This window comes from Camelus dromedarius, chromosome 11 (genome assembly GCF_036321535.1).
Source record: "Camelus dromedarius isolate mCamDro1 chromosome 11, mCamDro1.pat, whole genome shotgun sequence".
Taxonomy (NCBI): domain Eukaryota; kingdom Metazoa; phylum Chordata; class Mammalia; order Artiodactyla; family Camelidae; genus Camelus; species Camelus dromedarius.
This window is the reverse complement of record NC_087446.1, coordinates 47113560-47133037: the sequence shown is the minus strand read 5'-3', so window position 1 is coordinate 47133037 and position 19478 is coordinate 47113560. Positions and strand designations below refer to the sequence as shown.

General features: G+C 35.9%; 1 protein-coding gene across 4 annotated transcripts in view; it reads right to left on the bottom strand.

Moving 5' to 3' along the window:
- The window catches only part of CNTN1 (contactin 1), a 287326-nt gene extending 268297 nt beyond the window's left edge, over positions 1 to 19029 (bottom strand). For all 4 annotated transcript variants that reach the window (XM_010974876.3, XM_010974883.3, XM_031462744.2 and 1 more), the window contains exon 1: positions 18873 to 19029. The gene's annotated coding sequence lies outside the window, so the exon portion shown is untranslated. The remainder of the gene's footprint in view (positions 1 to 18872) is intronic.
- Between the last annotated feature and the right edge of the window lie 449 nt (positions 19030 to 19478).

Genomic DNA, 19478 nt, shown 5'->3' with positions numbered 1-19478 from the left:
AATTGACTAGTGTCATTAGAAATAGCTTGAGAATCTCTTAGACAAATCTTAAGCTTTAAATGAAGTGCATTCAAGAAGGAGAGAATCTGGATAAATGTGAAGAGAGGTACCATTATTTACAATAAAGAGCATGAACAAAGACACAAACACAGTAATGTGGGTGGCTTGTGTGAAGGACAGCAAAGAAGTTTCTTTTGAGGGAGCAGAGATAGGTATTGTTGAATAGGTAATGTGTATATGCAGTACAACTCCTTGAAAAGATCACTGGAGAGTTTGGTCCTTAAATTTAAATTTTAAATAAGCAGCCCATAAAATTTTATAAGTAGGCCCATAGTATGTGGCCACGGGGGTCAGACAGATTTGCATTTGACCTATTTTAGTCCCTTTCCTGTTATTGATCTAAGGTTATTTCACTTCATTGGACTTCATGTCCCTCGTCTGCAAAGAAAGGACAATAATATATAATCCACGGAGTTGTTGTGACAATTAAGTTGGATAATGCATTTGAAATCATAAATCAAAAATGCAATAAATCATAATCTCTATACTAATTTTTTATGGTACCTAACTGTTTTAGTCACCACCACCACCCCCCTTTCTGTGATTGAGTATGAAATACATTGTAGAGTAGAAGCACTGTGTTCAGAAAATAGAATTTAGTGTGCTTTTGAAACCAAGTGAAGACGTCCAATGCATTTTTGACAAGATGGGTTTGACGTATAGGTCAAATTGAAGTGAATGATTTAGAAGTTATTGGCATATGGACAGCAGTCAAAACTGAGAATAAGATCTCACAGTAAGTGTATTTAAATTGAGGTTATGGGTTTAAGGCGGAAGTCTCTAGAAGAAAAGACTACAAAGGTTTATGAGACTTAAAAGAAGAACCAGAAGATGGTTTCATGAAATCTCAGAAATCTGAGTTGTGTCAATCAGCTACTGCTCAATAATGCTGTGAAACAAGCATCCCAAATTTATAATATTATTTTTCTTGCATATGGGCCCACTATTTGACTGTGCCAACCATGCTCTAGACTGTGTGGTGACTGGGCTTGGTCCCAAACTTCATATCGACATCAGTATGCTCACATGTTTTCAACAATTCACCCTGGATCCACAGGTTCCCAGCATACGTACTTCTCAAAGCAGAAGACGGGTGTTATGAACCAAGCCAAACTGCAGATGCATAATCTTTGCTTAGTTCACAACTACTATGATTAAATTGGGCAAAGCAAGTCATGTGACTGAACACACCATCAACTGGTGTAGCTGTATATTCTATCAACAGTGGGAATGGAAGAAAAATGAGTATTTGTTTAACAATATATCCAAACTATGAAAAGACCTTTCCAAGAAAGAAAATTCAACAGTGTTAATTTCTGCTGAAAAATCAAGTAGGTGATATCTGAAAGGTACCCACAGGATTTAGGAACTAAGGGGTATTTGGAGACCTTGTAAAGTGCAGTTTTACTGAAATGGCTGGCATAAGACCCAACTTTCAAAGGTTAGAGAGAGAATTGAAGGCAAAAAAAAAAATGGTAAAGCAAACACAGATACACGTTCAAAGAAATTTGACTGTGAAAGATAAAAGAAAAAAAATGAAATTTGACTGTGGAATATAAAAGAAAAAAATGACTGCAGTAGTTTATCGGGGGCAAGAGTTGGAGGAGGGTTTTTGTTTATCTAATTTTGTCAGCATTGTTTCTAAATGGAAAGAGAATTAGGCATGGTTAAATGCTGACATCAGGAAGCCAGCAGAGAGGTCAAAGATGAAAATGCAAGAAAGAGGTGATAATGAACATAATGAGGACCTTAAAAAGATGGGAGGGTATAATCCAGAAGACAAGAAGAGAAAGAAGATTTAGGCAGAAATTGGCTTTCCTCTTCCATTACGATGAATTGGAAGAATGGAAGAAGAATTTTCTGTAGCTGAGATTATATTTAGAAATGATAGGCTAGTAATTCTGGAAAAGACAAGAGAAAAAAACGAAAAATTTTTAAGTAGCTAGGAAAGTTAGTAGGAAAACAACTGAAAAGTTTGAAGGCAGGGGAAAATTCGGGAGTTATTAAGAAGAGATTGGAATTTCTGGGGAGGAAGCACAAGAGTATGAGAGCAAATTTTCTCTCATGTTGTGGAAATCTGAGACCAGGATAAAAGTAGAGGGATCGGAATTAGGAAAAAGAAGAGGCCCCTCCTCTCTCATAGGTTTAAGTGATTGCAGTGGAGCTAAAGGCATGTTGAGTGAAGCAAAATTTAATTAAAGCATCCCACTTCCCAGTGATATTTTTAGTAACATAAATATTAATGTCATCTTCCAGAATGTGTTCCAGAAGAGTTGTGGAGGAAGGCTGGATTTAAAATTCAAAAACAGAAGTAACTAGCTTAAATGTGAATTAGACTAAGAAACCTAAAAAAGATAATTAAATCATTGCTGGGTCCGGGAAGATTATGTCCTTACTACAATATAACAAAAATCCAAAAGAAATTTCTTTTTTCTGCAATATTCTTCTTAGAATAGAAGAATTGCTTTCTTCATAGAAAGCAATATGAATAAACATTATTTGTGGTAAGATTTGCAACATGCTCAGTTGGTTCTAAAGAAATATTTTAATTTACTAGCAGTCATGACACTCATCTCTACCATGTTAGATCAGACAGTATCCAGGGGAACATCTTCAGCACACTGTCAGAAACCAATATGTATTGGAAAATGTGAATGAAAAACCTTAGTGATAAGAATTTTGATTTCCAAAATAAAAACATAGCCATGAGTAATATACCATATTTTCTCTCAAATATAAAACCAAATAAACAGAAGAAAAATATAACTTCTGTGAACGAAAAATACTGCAAACCATATCAGTAAACAAAGAATGCTTAAGCCACCAAGTCATCAGAGGCTGCCACCACCCCCCAGTGAAGACAAGCCTGCAGCCCAGCCTCTGCAGCCACTCACAATGGTGCACCCTGAGGGGACTCAGAATAAGAAAGGCAGGAAACTGGCCCTAGGTAGCTGGGTGCTTGTCAAAGGAATGAATTCAATGAGCCCAAATGTTTGCTTCCTCCCATACGTAGAAAAGCGCTAAATTCTTTAACTCAAGATGCCCGGTTTTCTTTAGAGAGCAAGTATTCTTTTATTGTTCCAACTACCTGGTCTTTGTTGTAAAGCTCCTATATATCCTGGCTCCTCCCCTACCTCTTCGGAGCAGTCCCTCAGAGCGATCTGAGAGGCTGTCATCCCGGCTCCAGTCTTCCCACCAAATAAAACATAACTCTCAACTTTTAGGCTGTGTATTTATTTCAGTCGATACTTCAAATTAGACTCAAAATTCTAGTAGATAATACAATCTGCATTGGAGAAAATTACCTAGGAATAAAAAGCCACTAGAAGAGTTAATGTTATAAAATAATGCATCCATTTTGTTAATATGTACGTAAGAATTAGAGCAAGTTATCCTTGATCTTTGCTCTGAGTTGGCAAATCAAATATTCTTTCTTCTCAACCATCTTCAGAATCTAGTATGCTACAGAAATCTTATTTTAATATTCTTAGTAATCCAGAAACTATCCCTTGAAAGGTCACCCAGGAAACTGAAGAGTCCAAAATACTGTTCTCTCTTCACATTTCCCTGCTCCTTCACCAATAAAACACCTATTTTTGGAGACAAATTAGTCACCCATGATTAGTCATCAAAAAATATGTATGGCCAAACACAAAAGAAGACACAAAGATAACATGATTTTATGCACTGAAATAGCATAGAATTTAACATGGAAAAAAAAGTACACCCTGATTGGCTCGTGATGTTTTTAGAAAGTCATCTTTTGATAGCAAACAAAAAAAGTATGTAAAAAAAGAGAGAGGACAAGAGAAAAACAGTGAACAGAGTGATTAAAAAAAAGGAATGGCTCTGGTGTCATAGTGATCCTAGTATTTCAAAGAAGTCCTTTAGGCTTAATATGAGCAGTGGGGGGTGGGGTGGTGTTTATACGTATATATTATTGGGATATAGGCATTAGATCTTTCTAGATTAGAAATGCAGACTCCTGGATCATATTCCAAGGAGTCTGTATGATGGAGGTCAGGATTCCTCATTTTTAACAAATAATCTCAGGTAATTTTTACGAACGATAAAGTCTGAGAACCGCCGTCTTTTAGAACATCAGTTGTAGAACATTTGTATGACTATAAATTGAATCTACAAATATGGAGAAAGTAGAGCAGGAACTTGCTAATAGGTTGATGGTTTCTCTCTGACATTTTCAGAATACAGAATATTATTACAAAGAACATTTCTAAAATATTTACTTGTTTATCAATAACAACAACAACAAAAAAAGAATGAAAAGACAGACATGGAAAGTTGAGTATCCCTAAGTGTGAGGCAATGTTCTAGGCACTGAGGATTAAAAAAAACCTGATAAGACATTTACATTCTAGTACAGAAAGGCAGACATAGTTATAAGCATGAATAATAAGGGATAATGATAGAGGTTTGTAAGGGTTACCTGGTGGGAACATAAACAAGGGAGATACCAATCTAACTGGGAAAAGTCAGGCTAGGAAAAGCTTGTTGAATGAGGTGGTACAGAGTGATCTTTAAAGATGAGCAGATGCTTGACAGATAAACAAAGCAGACACAAGCAAAACTTTCTATCTCATTGAAGCATCAAAGATACTTTTAAGAAATAAATGTTGCTTTTGCTCAAGATTCTGTCCGAAGTTCATTACGAAAGAAACCTTCAGGAAAACTATGATCTGACATAATTGAAATAATTTTTCATTACTAGACATCTTCCACAGCATTTGCTCCATCTCAAACAGGAGCAAGTTTAGAATATACGAACAGATAAACAAATGTAAGCTGAATAGAAGATCCATGGCAATAATGTGGCAGAGAGAATAAATCAGGATTCAAATGGTAGTATCAAGTCAAAGGACATTGAAAGCAATTGTAAAGGAAAATATCCTCTGGCTGAAACAAAATTCTCTTGGGGAAAGGCTGACCTAAATTTTAATTCTTTAATGAATCAAGAACTAGCTTTGAAAAGTACACATGTTTTCAGACAATCGAAAATGGCCAGTAGTGTTAATATACTTCAGCATGACACTTCCCTGAACAGCAATAGCACTAAAAGGAGACAGAAAGTGAAGAAATAAGTAAATTTTGCACACTTTCTATAGATCAGTTATTTGTTGTGACTTCTCAATCTATAATTTCAGCAGAGTATCAGAAAATATGGAAATTTTTATTGCAAGTATAAGCTTTTCACATGCTGAAGAGTGATACTTTGAGCACATTTTACTATGACTAATAAAATAATTTAGACCAGTAGTAATGGCAATTTTTCCTCTTTACAATGGTCACTTTGCCACAGTAAAAATAAATAAGAAAAATTTCTCAGTCTGGTGATGTCAGACATGGGAAGCATTTTACAAAAACCTTCTGTTTCAAATACCTCTAAAAATCTCAGTCCTGCTGGACAATGTTTTTAGTGATTCAGTCACGTTATAAATGACAGTTTTATATGCCCCTATAACAAATACAATTGTATGCAAACAGGAAACCGAGTATGTTTATAAAATAGGCCCGGTGGTGTTCTCAGCCATGGCTGGAGATGACATGCAAAGTCCAGTGAACTTCTATGAAGTTCTGTGGATGTCTGTGGTTTTTAAAAACATATGTGTGTCTTAGCAAAAATCTAATCATCAAAGAAGCTATGAAAAAGATTGAGATGAAAATATATATTTAATTGCCTTTCCTTCATCAATCCAAGTTTTCATAATATACTAATAGCAAAATAAGTCAAAGTGAAGTTATTATTAGAGTTTTTTTTTTAAAGAGATGATGTGGAGAGTAGAGGCCTGCCAATTTTGTAGCAATATTTCTTATCAAGAATTAGCTAGACAGGCTTCTTCAAATCTAGTTAATTTCCTTAACATTTTTGAAATTATAAAGTACTCTCATCCCTATTATCTTTACTTTTCTTCATTAAATTCTCAGAAAACATTTTAAAACATCTGATTACATCCCTGCCTTACTTGGAACCACTGCTTCTAGGGTAAAATACGGTCTTGACCTAACACTTGAAGAGAACATTCTTGATCTACTATTTTCTCCTCCTTGGCCATGTGTCTTGCTACGTTATTGTGTATACTCCTTCATAGATTTCTTTCAGTTACTTGAACCAGTCATGCTCTGCTCAATGTCCCTGTCACACCACGTTCACTTAACATGTTGATTCTCCTTGTATTAAAGCATTCATTTCAGTTTGGGGTTAATCTTTTTATCTGTTTTCCCCACGTGGCTTAGAAGCCTCTTGAAGGCAGGAAAAAGTCTGACTGACTCATTACTACGATGCCTACCACATAGGGGATGTGCATTTCTGTTCTCTCTCCCTCCCTCCCTCCTTCCCTGCTTCTCACCAAATTAAATATATTATATATATTTAATATCTAATAAATTCAATATGTAATGAATGAAGGAGAAAAAAGAAGTATTCGCCACATTATTTCTTTCCATTTCCAGCAGAAGGACCTACTTCATAGAAGGTTTATGGGAGGCAGCTCCTTATTCATGTCTAGAAACTGTTCTCCTTGAAAAACAAGCAACTTTGAGAGGGTCATAATTTGGCAAGTGAGAGAGAAAAGGTCCTGTCTAACTAGCTTGATCATCCAAATCAAACCTGGATAATAATCGGATGACAGACATTACAGAAAACTTACTTTCATATCTATTTCCCCCAGTTTAGGAAACAAAGCCACTCAGAGTTAAAGCAGTTGAGTAGATTTCCCTGAAATATTTATCTACATAGTGTCAGAATTTAGATTTAAATCTGTATCTGTTGAACAGCTAGTATTATACTCTTTCCTGCATGAGCAAACACAGCTATATATTATATTAAACATCTAAAATAACAAACAATGAGAGCAGGGGAGTTTTTAAGTAACTTGAATTTTATAAAAACTTAGTCTAACAAATTTAATTGAAATCTTTTACAATTCCAGTAATAACTGAAATTGTTTTATGTATAAAATAAAATTATAGGCCAATAATAAATTTTATGTTTTATGTGTCATCAGTGCAAATTTATGCTTCATTTGTATTATTTCTTTAGTAATAATATAAATGTAAAAAAATTGGTTTGAGAAGAAAAAATCTCAAGTATTTGAATAGTTCTGGGAAGGATATGCAAGAGCAAACATTCTTAGGATTTTGTTACTAGGATTATAGTAGGATTACTAGGATTATAAATTGCTACAAACTGTTCCAAGGCCAATTTGGAAATACTGATGGTCCATAAAAGATTTATCTCTTTGCTAGCAATTTCACTCTGGAAACGTATCTTAGAAAAATATTCTCGAAAATGCACAAACCAACATGTAGAATAAAGTTCTTGTGGCATTCCTTTTTTAAAAAAAAAAATCAGAAATAATCCAAAAATCCAATAAGGGGAATATAAATAAACTGCATTCCATGTAAAGGGATATTATGCAAATACTAAAAAGGATATGTTAGCACTATAATGTGTGAAAATAGAAGTTGGCCAAGATTAAAAAAAGTGACAGAACATTATATATAGTATGATTCATTTTGTTAGTAGTGACAATATATTTAAAACTATATTCTATGTATAAAAATCTTTTAAAAATGTATACAAAATGTTAATAGTAGTCAGCTGTGTCAGTAGATTTAAATGAATGAAAAGAGTTATCACTGAGAGGAGGGTATAGCTCAGTGGTAGAGCACATGCCTAGCATACTGGCTCAATTCCCAGCACCTCCATTAAAAAAAAAAAAAAAAAAACTAACTAAAAAAAAGAGAGTTATCATTAAAAATCTTATACATGGTAAAAAGATAGTATGAAATTATTTTGAAAAACAATTTCCAATATATTTGAAAAGTCCAATGAGCAAATTCCTAGAAAAATACAACTTACAAAATAATAAATAATCTTTAGGAAATATAGACTCATACACATAAAGTAACTGAATTTTTTATTTAAAATATTACCACAAAAATAAATCATAGAGTCAAATGGCTTCACTAGTCAATTCTACAAGAAATTAAAATGCATCATCCACAAACTCTTACTAAAATAAAAAGAGAGAATGTATCCCAACTCAGTTCACGAGTCTAACCAACACTAAATTTGACACCAATATTATTACAAAAATCAAAATACATAACTGAAAAAAATCCTAAATAAAACAATATCAACCCTAATCCAGTAATATACATAATGAGTAATAAATACATCAGGAACAAGTTAAATTTATTCTGAGGATTCTAGTTTAACATTCGAAAATCAATCAATATAATTTGTTCCATTAATTAACATAAAAGGAAAATCATATGATCATCAGAATAAATTTAAAATTATTAAAAATATTTTTAATCTTAACAAATAGAAATGGGAGGGCACCTCCTTAACCTGATAAAGGTTATCTATAAAAAATCTAATACTTAAGGGGTGAAATTTTGAGAAATTTTCTTATGAGCTCAGGAGTGAGTCAATTAACGCCATTTCTATTCAACATGATACTAAAGATCCTAGCCAGCACAACAAAACATTATCTTAATAAGTTATAAAGAATGGATAAGAAGAAGTAAACTCATTGTTCTCAAATGATAAAAGTAAAAAGAATCAAATGGGGATGGATATAGCTTAGTGGTAGAGTGCATGCTTAGCATGCATGAGGTCCTGGGTTCAATCCCCAGTACCTCCATTTAAATAAATGAATAAATAAATAAAAATTTTAAAAAAGCATCAACAGAGAAATTATTAATATTGATAAGTGAGTTTTGCAAGTTTATAAAAGGTCAACATAAAAATATGAATTATATTTCTTTTTATTATGAACAAATGGTTAGAAACTGAAATTTAAAATCTTAGTGCTTACAATAACATAAAAAATCAAATACCCAGGATTAAATCTAACAAAAGATGTGTAAGATTTTCACATTGGAAACTTTAAACAATTTTTAGAGAAATTTTAAAAGACCAAAAGAATATAGGCCATGATTATAAATGAAAAGACTCAAATTTTTAAACATGTTAATTATCCTCAAATTGATGTACAGACTCAATGCCATTCTAATCAAATTCCAACAAGAATTGAAATTAAGAAGCTGACTTTGAAATTTATTAAACAAGGCAAAGACTCCATAATAGGACAATCTTAAAGAATAGCCAAGCTAGAAGACCTAATCAAGCCAATATTAAGATATATTTTAGATTTACAGTAATTAAGATTGAGCATGGGCACAAAGACTAATAAACCAAGTGAAACAAAAGAGAAAGTCCAAAAACAGATCTTCCTTTCCATGGACCCTTAATTTATGATACAGGTAGGATTGTCAAACAGTAGAGAAAGGACAGTCTTTTCAATATATGTACCTGGATCAATTTTATATCTATATAAGTGAAAAAAAAAAACAAAAACAAAACTCAGGCCACACACAAAAACCAATTTAGATGAAATGTAAAACAATATAGTGTCTATAACACAATACGGAAAAAAATATTTCCATGACTTGTAATAAGGGAAGGTTATTAAACAAAACACCAAATATACTATGGACTACGCTAAAGCTAAGAACATCTATTAATAAAAGATAACATTAAGAGAGTGATAGGGCAGACCACAGAGTAGGAGAAGATATGTGCAAATATTTCCTAAGGGCTCAGATTCAGAGCGTAAAAGGAATCTCCAAGGAAATCAGTAAGTAAAAGACAGACAACTCAATAGTAAGTCTTACAAATGGCACCCCAAAACAGCATATTTAAATGGCCAAAACGTATATAAAAAAGGTGTTCAATTGCTTATTAATGAAAAAAATGCAAATTAAAACCATAATTTAGACCTCCACCTACACACATTGTCACCTACAAGAACAGTACAAGTTAAAAAGACAAGGCAAAGCTAAGGAGGAACTTGAAATCTTACACACCACAGGCTGAAATGGAAATTGGTTTGGGGAAAAACTGGCAGTTTCTACCAAGCATTGGCCATTGGCTCAGCCATTTCAATCTTAGGTAGATCTTAACAGAAATGCATACATATATATATGCTACAAAACATATGTAAAATAATGAATGTTCATAAAACCATCACACAAAACGGGAAACAACCCAGATGTCCAACAAGTAATACAGACAGGTACATTTTTTGGAGTATTTTTACAACAGAATTCTATAAAACAACAAAAATGAATAATTATTACATCCAAAAACATGGGTATATGTCAACATAAAGGTTGAGCAAAAAAAAATGATGCAAAAAAGTTGCATCCTGTATGATTCTGTCTACATAAATTTTAAAAAACTGGCAAAATGTTTCTGTGGTCTTGAAGTTAGAATAGTGGTTACTCTGCGGGAAGAGCAAGGTGGTAACAGTTGGGAAAGTCTGAAAGAGGGGGTTTGGGGTGCTGATAAGATTGTTTATTCAGAACTGAGTGTTGATTTCATGGATATAAATACTTTGTTTTAATTCACTGAACTGATGCTTTTCTGTGCCCTTTTCCATGTTTCTGTTACTCTTTAATTTGAAAGGTTAAAAAAAAAAAGAGCAAAGAGCAACACAATGCTTTATTAAAAGTAGATGTCTCAGTTTCATCGTCATTCAACTTGTGCGTAAACCAAAATTTGTAAATAATTTTTTTGGAAAAAAAAAATGAGTTAATTTTCAAGTACCAAAATAATATTTGCAACTCAAAAGAAAAATACAGTAAATCAACCCACTAGATTTTTTTTCAAAGATTTTCAATCAAAATATACTGCATTTAACATATAAAAAAGAAGATACAATGGGCATTTTCATCTGATATAAATCTCTATTATATTCAACAAGATAAAAAATATCATAGCAGGAAATCTTGCCTGTTACAGATAGCAAATTTGTAGTTTCAGTAACCATGACAATTAAATACAATCAGATTAGATGTCTTAGGATAGAATTACTACTATTTATGGTTTGTGATGTTAGGAAGCAGAATTAGGGCAGAAAGGCATAAAAACTTCTGAAACATACTTCAAAGTTAAAATAAGGAATCTAAATAAATATTTTAAAAATAGCACATCATTATTGCTGAATTTATGTTTGGGAAACTGCCCCATGTAAATCACTGTAGTGAAAGACCATTTTGTTTATCAGATATCCAAAAATAAAACATATATACATTGAGAAAGATTTAATCTTATGTGTTGATAGTAAATTTATTTGAGAATCTAAGGATAGATACTGGTCACCTAAGATGAAGGAAATTTTAACTGTGACCAACAAAATACTAAAACCAGGTATCACAGAGAGGCAGAGTAACACACTGATTAATCACTTATGCTTAAGAATTATTTAACTGGTTTAATATTTAAACTATTTAACCAGCTAGATGTGAATTCTAGATTCTCTAATCATTCGCTTTTTAATATATTTATTTTTCCTCATCTGTAAAATGGTAAGTATGATAAATAAAATCCATTTTGCTAGGTTTGGTTAAGTTATGAAATATCAAGGGCAACACACTTACAACAATTCCCAGCACAGAGTGACCACTCAGTAATGATTGTTGCTAATAACTGAAGTGCAATTATAGGGAAGACATTGTCTGCCCAAGCAAATAGAAAAATCAGTCTTATACCTCAGTATTTGTAATTTTTAAACTAGGTTAGATCAGAGATCTTGGTAAGTACTCATCTATTTTTCATAAAACTATTTTCAACACTTGTACTATTGTGGAAAGACGTATTTGTCTTATCTGATTTTCCAAGATCATATAGCCTCCATATTAAGCCAAACTGAAAAGATGGATATTGCCTGTTTAATTAAGAATATCTAGAAAAAGCATTTTAAAATTCTAATAAAAAAAATAAGGGAAAGGGCATTGTACTTGTCATCAGAAATAAAAATACACTCTGATTTTATACATATATATATACATATATATATAAAATATAATATATGGGGGGGGTGTGTATTCTAAATGATCAATGAGTTAAATACAAGATTTTAAAACATGTCTAAAACAAAAATCATTGTCAGTAGGTTGCTTCTCTGGTTATTAAAAACCAAAGTGACAACGATATGTAACTATTAGTGTAATGAATTTTTACTGGATTGTTCAAGACTCTCAGTGGATTATGAATATCAAGACCAACGTCCTTGACCTGGACAGAAAGGTGGTCTGCGCCTCTCCGTGAGATGTTTTGGCTAGGCATAAGACACCAAACATGCAACTATGAACAAGATTACCTTATGCCTTGTCCAGATTTGCCACTAACATGATCTTAGGCAGATGACTTATTTCTCTGAACTTGTTTCCTTATCTTTAAGTGTGTATAATCAGACCTTTCAATCTAACTTTCAGAATTGTTGCAAAGGAACAAAGGAGATACTGCACATAACCATGCTTTGTAAACTTCCGGAGACCACACCAATGAAAGACTTTTTATTAAATGAAGAGAAAGGGGATTCATTTCACCAGTTTTTAGTTCCAACACAGCTGAACTTACATATCTACATTATCCAAGTAACTATACAGGTCTTCTTCCTTCTAAAATGTAGAATTATTTAAAAGAGTTACCTACTAGTCTAGCATTTGGGAATTATTCAATGAGCCAGGCATGCCTTTTCATTGCAAATTACTTATTAAGGGGCTTTTTAAACTATATTGTTATATAAGTCAACAAAACCAGGAAGTTAAACCTTGAAAAATTATGAAGATTGACATAGTTCTAGTTTCATTTGTAGGTTTCCAAGGCAGAGCTATAAATCCTTAATTTGTTGAAATCTTTAAAAAAAAAATTAGTCTTAACCTTCTTTTATCCATTCCTTCAGAAAATATTTATTGAGTATCAACTATATGTGAAGGTCTTCATTGGGCATAAAGAGGAATAAGGCATTGTTTCTGTCCTCAAGGGCTAACAATGGGGGTAACAGGCAAATAAACAATCACTTACAACATAATATACAAGTTGTTATGAAAGCAATGAATAAGGAGTCAAAACTCAGCCTACACGTTCAGGGAAGTCCTCCTAGAGATGGTGGCAGCTAACCAGAGCCTTAAGAGGTGAGGCCGATCAACTACAGGGCAGACAAGGAGATAAGTCATTATCTGGCAGAAAATAGAGTACGGAGAGGACGTGAAGTTTGGAAAAAGAGAGAAAAACCATGATGGATAAGGGGAATTGCAAACCATTTATATGACTGGCATGGTGGGAGACTGAGGATGGAAGAGACTGGAATAAATGAGAAAATAAATCTAGAGCTGTAAACAGGGACCATTTAATAAAGGACTTCAAGGACAATGTCAAGGACTTAAGACATCTTGTTATTTAAAAAAAAAGAGAGAGAAAGAGAAAGCTCCATCGAAAATTTTCAGCAGAGGAGGCACTGATGAGAATGGTTTTAGAAGATAACTTTGATTATAATGTAGAGAGTGTTCTCAAGAAGATGACTACGAGAGAGGGACACTGACCTCTGAATATTCTCATTTCCAACCCAGGAAACAAAGGCTTAAAGAAATTAAGTAATTTGCCCCAAATCACACAGTTTATAACTGGTGGAGCTTGTTTTTCATGCAAAACTGCATAACCCCAAAAGACGTGCTCTTAAGGGCTGTGGAAACTGCTTCTTATTAAAAGAAACAAACGCAACAAACCCTAAGCATTTAGAGAATAGTAACAAATAAAACAGTGCAGAAAAAGCCATGACACAGTCAGGTCTACATCATCAAAATCAAGTACAGGGGTGAGCAATTATCCAGTGAATTAAGGACCATCTGGATAATCCTGGCAAAAGCAGATTTAGTGCCTGAGTCATTCAGATAATTGTGCAAACAATGTGCCCCGCTCTAGCTGAGTAACCTGGTCATTAATATCTTCCATAGTACATTTTGCCCTGTGGCACTTTTGAAATGGACAATAGCAGCTCAGAAAGAATTAAGGTACTATTCCCTTCATGGGAAAGCCATGGAAATAATAACGGGGTCTCAACAGATTGAGAGTGTATTTTATATGTCGTCAGGAGCCATTCCACATAGAGATACATGATACATATAAGCCAAATCCCACTTCAAAGGTGGAAAGAAGTTCAGTAATAACCCCTTCAAATGCATGTCTTTATATTCAATTCTTTGTCAGCAAGAAGTTTTCTGAGCATTTAAGCAATGGGAGATTTTACTGCAAGTAGATTTATAGATTCAAGTACAGCAAGGTTACACATTTCTGTAAGTCCAAACACATAAAAAATAAAAGGCAAAAAACAAGGTGAGGAAAATTTTCACAGTATACAGCAGAGTCCTTGTTATATGAAAAAAAGTATGAATATTCTAATAAAGAAACAGTCGAATGAAATCCACAAATTAAGAAACCCAAAGTGCAGGTAAACAGTTTTGAGAGATGAAAATATTTCTCAAACTCATCCAAGATCATAGAAACACAACTCAAAGAGCAACTAGATACATAATTTCTACTATCAAAACAGTCACAATTGTTTTAACCACAATACCAAGTGTTAATGAGAATACTGCCAAATCAGTTTATACTGAGTATCAATTTGCAGACAAATTTTTTGCCCGGGCAATTTGGCTATAAGCATTAGAAGTCTGGAAATATTATACGTTTGCTCCAGTAAATAAGTTATTGTAAGGAAATGGTCAGAAGGGTAAAGATTAATGTATATTTATGTTCATTTCAATGAGCATGAAAAACTGGAAGTTATCTAATGACTCTATATAAAAGAGTATTTGGCAGCCATAAATACTACGGTTAGTACGAATATTAAATGAAATGCATGAATATTTATGGTATGATGTTAAGTGAGAAGAAAGCTGAATGCCAAAATGAATATTCACTCTAATTTCAAATCTGTAAATTTAAAATACTTATGCATATTTATAGAAATAAAGCTAGAAGGTTGAGAGTGAATCTTTGTGCATGATGAAATTATCTTTTATTTCCAGTTTTTCTTGAATGATCCTGGATTTCCTTATAATCATAAAAATGTTATTTAAATGTAATAGTAAAAGGATATACTTTCAAATACAATTATACACAATAAGTCATTCAGACAACCACAGTGATATAATGTCCCATCCTTCACCTGCTACATTTCCAAGTTCACACAACTGGTAAGTCCTTTTCTCAGGATTTGAACCCAAGTATTTTTGCTCCAAAGTCTGTGATCTTTAAGATACAAAGTAAAGCACAGTGAAAGTTTCAAAGCAGAGTCAAATCAATAAGGGACATTAAAAATGCATTATACCAATAATAAAATGTGTCACCTTATATTAAAGCAGAGGAACTCTACACTGGGAGATTTGATAACTGTACTAATGGAGGCATGCGATGACAGATGAAACTGGTGTTAAGGAAAACAGAAAGATATACATTAGGTTGAGAACAGAAATTAGTAAATTAGTTACTGAATAGATGGTTGGCATTTGGAGGTAAAGAAAAGGAGGTCTAAAAAAAAAAACTGATCGCAAATCAGAAAAGTCTAGAAAATTGCAGCATCCTTTGCTAAAAGCCAGTTTAAGGGTGATGACTATTGATGAGGGAAAAGCAAGAAAAGGGTTTTCACTACATACATTATCATCGCTGTTAACGGTACATTGACTACTAATAGCTATTGTTTATGAGTGATTACTAAGGACCAACACCAATTTCAAATGTGTTACATGCATTATCTCATTTAATACTCAAAAAGTATGCCAGAAAGAAACTCTGAGGTCAGTGCTATTTTAATTTCTAATTGACTTACTGAGACTCACGTATCTGCTGAATAATATATAAATATTAACACATCTAGGCTTCTTCCAAAGCCTGTGATCTTCGCCACCACAATAGTATGTGGAAATGACTAATGGACAAGAGATTAGGAATGGAAATGCAAAAGGAGAATTCTATTTCCAATAAAACTGTGACCAATTTGGGGGATTAGTTTGAAAGCCAGGAGCAGGAAGAGGAGATAAGAGGGCCACAAAGAAAGATGGTCATAAAAAGTAAGAGAATATTTATGACATCATGTTACTGTGATACCAAGAAGTAAAATTTCAAGAGGGTGATGAGCAATATGGAAAATGGCAGATCAAAGGGAAGAAAAAGGAACAATACAGCTGTAAAAGGAAACAAACATTAGACTTGAAGAAGAGCTTACTGATAAAGAGGAGGGGTTCTTGGTATGACACAGACCATGGCCAATTCAATATCAGACATACAAGTAATGGTTATGCAACAAAATAAGACTGAGTGTCTGAATAACTGGATAACCTTGGCCTTTACTGTTAGTGGTATCAATATTGATCATATTTTGTCACCAGAACCAAAAACCACGGGAGACTGAAGAAATGGATGGATCTTTATTTCTTTTAAAAAGGCATGTAGCATGGCATGTTTTGTGGAGAAATATGGATTGTCTATCTTTCAATCTGGCTTCGAGGGGAAGAAGGTATGAGAGAATATATCGTATAACTTGTACATAGTCATAACCCCTACTGGAAAAGAGAATCATTCTGTGAAAGGATGTAGAAGCATCTCAAGTCGTCCATTCCGCCTCATGAGGAGATAAAAGAGCCAAAAAGAGCCAAGTTTCCAAAAGTAGTTCCCAAAACATAGCCTTCTATCAGTAAATAGATTACCCAGCATCATTGCTGCATTCATCCAAACAATTCCTTACGATGATCCTTCAATAAGAATCATTGAGCCTACTCAGAACTGTGCTCAGTGTGGTGTATACAAACGTATAAGTCATGATCTTTTTGTGCAAAGTACTTACTGCCTAATTAGAAGAAAAATCAGACATACACATAATGGTTAAGCAACAAAATAAGACTGAGTGTCAGAACAACGGAATAACCCTGACTTATACTGTTAGTGGTATCAATATTGATCAAATTTCGTCATCAGAACCCAAAACCATGGGAAACTGAAGTATTCTATTGGAGGATTAATTGCATAGCAGGTTGTTGGAATATTAGGGTTGAAATAGTGGATTTGGGGAGAAATTCAAGCGAATTACTTGTCTTCGAAATCTTAGTTTTCTCATCTAAGAAAGTGGGAAGAGTATCATCAAGATTAAATAATTCCAGGCAATGGGGACAATAAATGCACATACGTCTATAAAAGAAAGTCCATGTAGTACAAATCGATATGATATAAAACAGCAACACAAGTTTAAATACCAGGTCCACAAGTAAAATATGTGCAAAGAAATACATCAAAATTACCTGCAAAGGTTCTAAAGATTCCTTAGTTCTATATCCTATAAAATAGGTGGATCCTTTCCCCCCAGATTCCCGAATGTTGCTAGCTGTAAGTTACTACCCAAACAAATCTACCACCAAGCAACCAAGGTACAGGCATAAGCAAACCATTAGGCTCTGATGCGTTTAATAAAATATCCCAGATATGATTCATATTTACTTGATGCGTGCTCTATCTCAGGTTCATGTGGACACTGTGAAGCTGAAAAACGCACGGAAATGCATAAAGATCAACTAGCACTCTAAGAATGTATTACAAAATAACATTTGGAAATATTGATCTGCGTGAGCATCACATAAATATTATTTAATGCAAGGTTTCCTCAGCCTGAGTCCATCCTCTCTGGCTTTTCCCCCAATGGAGAATCTGATTCCCTCTTTCGCCTCCCACTCAGTGCTTCCAGATTGCTTCAGAAGGCCAAGGCAGTCTGCTCAGCAGCAGGCAAACAGGGCTGGGTGTGCAGGAGCTATATATAGCTCCACCTTGGAGATGTGCACACACAAGTACGCGTGCAAATGCCCATGCTGGATGTGTCATGAATAAATGAGAAGAGGTTGCAGCTCCCCCTTCTCCCTCCTTCCCATCACCCGAATTTTTCAGGGATTTTCAAAGCAGGGTGTCATCAGTCCCTGAGAGTGATGCAGCGTCGCATTTCTCTGCAATTCTTCTGCTTACTGCTTCCAGCAATCTGACTCCGGCAGGAACCGGCACTAAACCAGCACCTACTACCCAGATGCGGTCACCCAGGGAGGCTGACTTGCAGCCGCTGGGAGCCCATCCCGGCGCAATTACTTGACTCCCTGGGAATCCTCGCGGATAAGCCCCTCTTTTAGAAACTAGGCGAGAAGGTGGTTTCCAATAGATTTACGCCAGGCTAGGAGAGAAGAGGCCAAGCCTTCCTCATCTCTCCCCACCTCCGACTGCCGCAGACAGGGGAGAAGGGCCCGCATCTCCCCAGTGAAGACATAATTAATGGGGAAATGTCCCGCGAGTTGCAGGGTTTTTCCCACTCCCTGCTCCCGAAGGGAGCTAGTTCTTAACCGAGGGGGCAGGGAACAGACAGGTCCCTCTTCCCCTCAGCGCGATCATTCCCAGTTTTCTCGGGGTTGTGCTAGAGTCTAGAGGAAGGCAGGAGAGGGGAAACCAGTGCATGCGGACAGGCTGGGAGGAGCAGAGGCTCTTCTGGATTTGGGAAGACCCGCGGGCTCCCGGCTGTGACATGTCGGCTCCCGGAGACCCTCCCCTGCCAGGTCGACATGGCATCCCCTGGGCGAGTCGCCCGCGGCGGCGGCGGCCTCAGCCTCGGAGAGGAAAGTTGAAGAGACGGAGCGGGGAGCTCGGTCCCCTCCCCGAGGGCACCGCCGCCCTGCCCTGCCCTGCCTGTCAGCCCGGGCTCCGGCATCCCGTACCCCTCCTTCCCGTCACCCACACGCCCTGCACCCAGTCCTTCCCGCCGCACCCCCTGACGCGCGCTGCGGCGGCCACAGGAGCTCTGGGGGTGACGAGGGCGAGGCGGGGCTCGGGGAAGGGGGAGGGAGGCGAAGGCAGCAGAAAAATACGCATTCTTCATTCTGTCTGCAAAGAAGGGGGGAAATGTCCTGCTTCCTACCTGTTCCCCGCTCCTGCTCGCCTCGGCGCGGCACGGCTGGACCATAACCTACAGGTTTTCCACTTCCGCTGCAAACACCTGGGAGCGCATCTCCCCACCCGGCGCCCCTCCTCGCCTCGGCGGAGCCCACCCAGGCTGCCTGACAGCAGAAGCCGGGCCTTTTAGAGCGGTTATTGGGTCCGCGGGGAAAGCGGGGCGGGCGCCAGAGAGAAACTCACCCCTCTGATTGGACAAGCGGGATGTCACTCTCACTTCAGGATCAGGGCTCGCTGCGGACCCGGGTAGCGGCTAGACCCAACCGCAAAGGGTTTCTGCAGTCCCTGGAACCAAACCCTGCTGCCACCGGATCAATGACCCCAGGAAGGGGGAAAGTGATTTGAGGACCTGTCATTTAAGACCCCCAAGAGGAAGGGAGGGACCAGGCAGAACCAGACACCCAGCACTTTCCAGAGCTTCCTTGAAAGGACCATCTGCTCTGGAAGATTTGACAGGGGAAAAAATCACGAGCAGCGAGTGCCTCGTTAGAGAAGCACGAACTTAGGTAAAGAATGAAGTGAAGTAGAAAAATACATATAAGTACGTAGAAAAAAATTCGTAAGAAAAAAA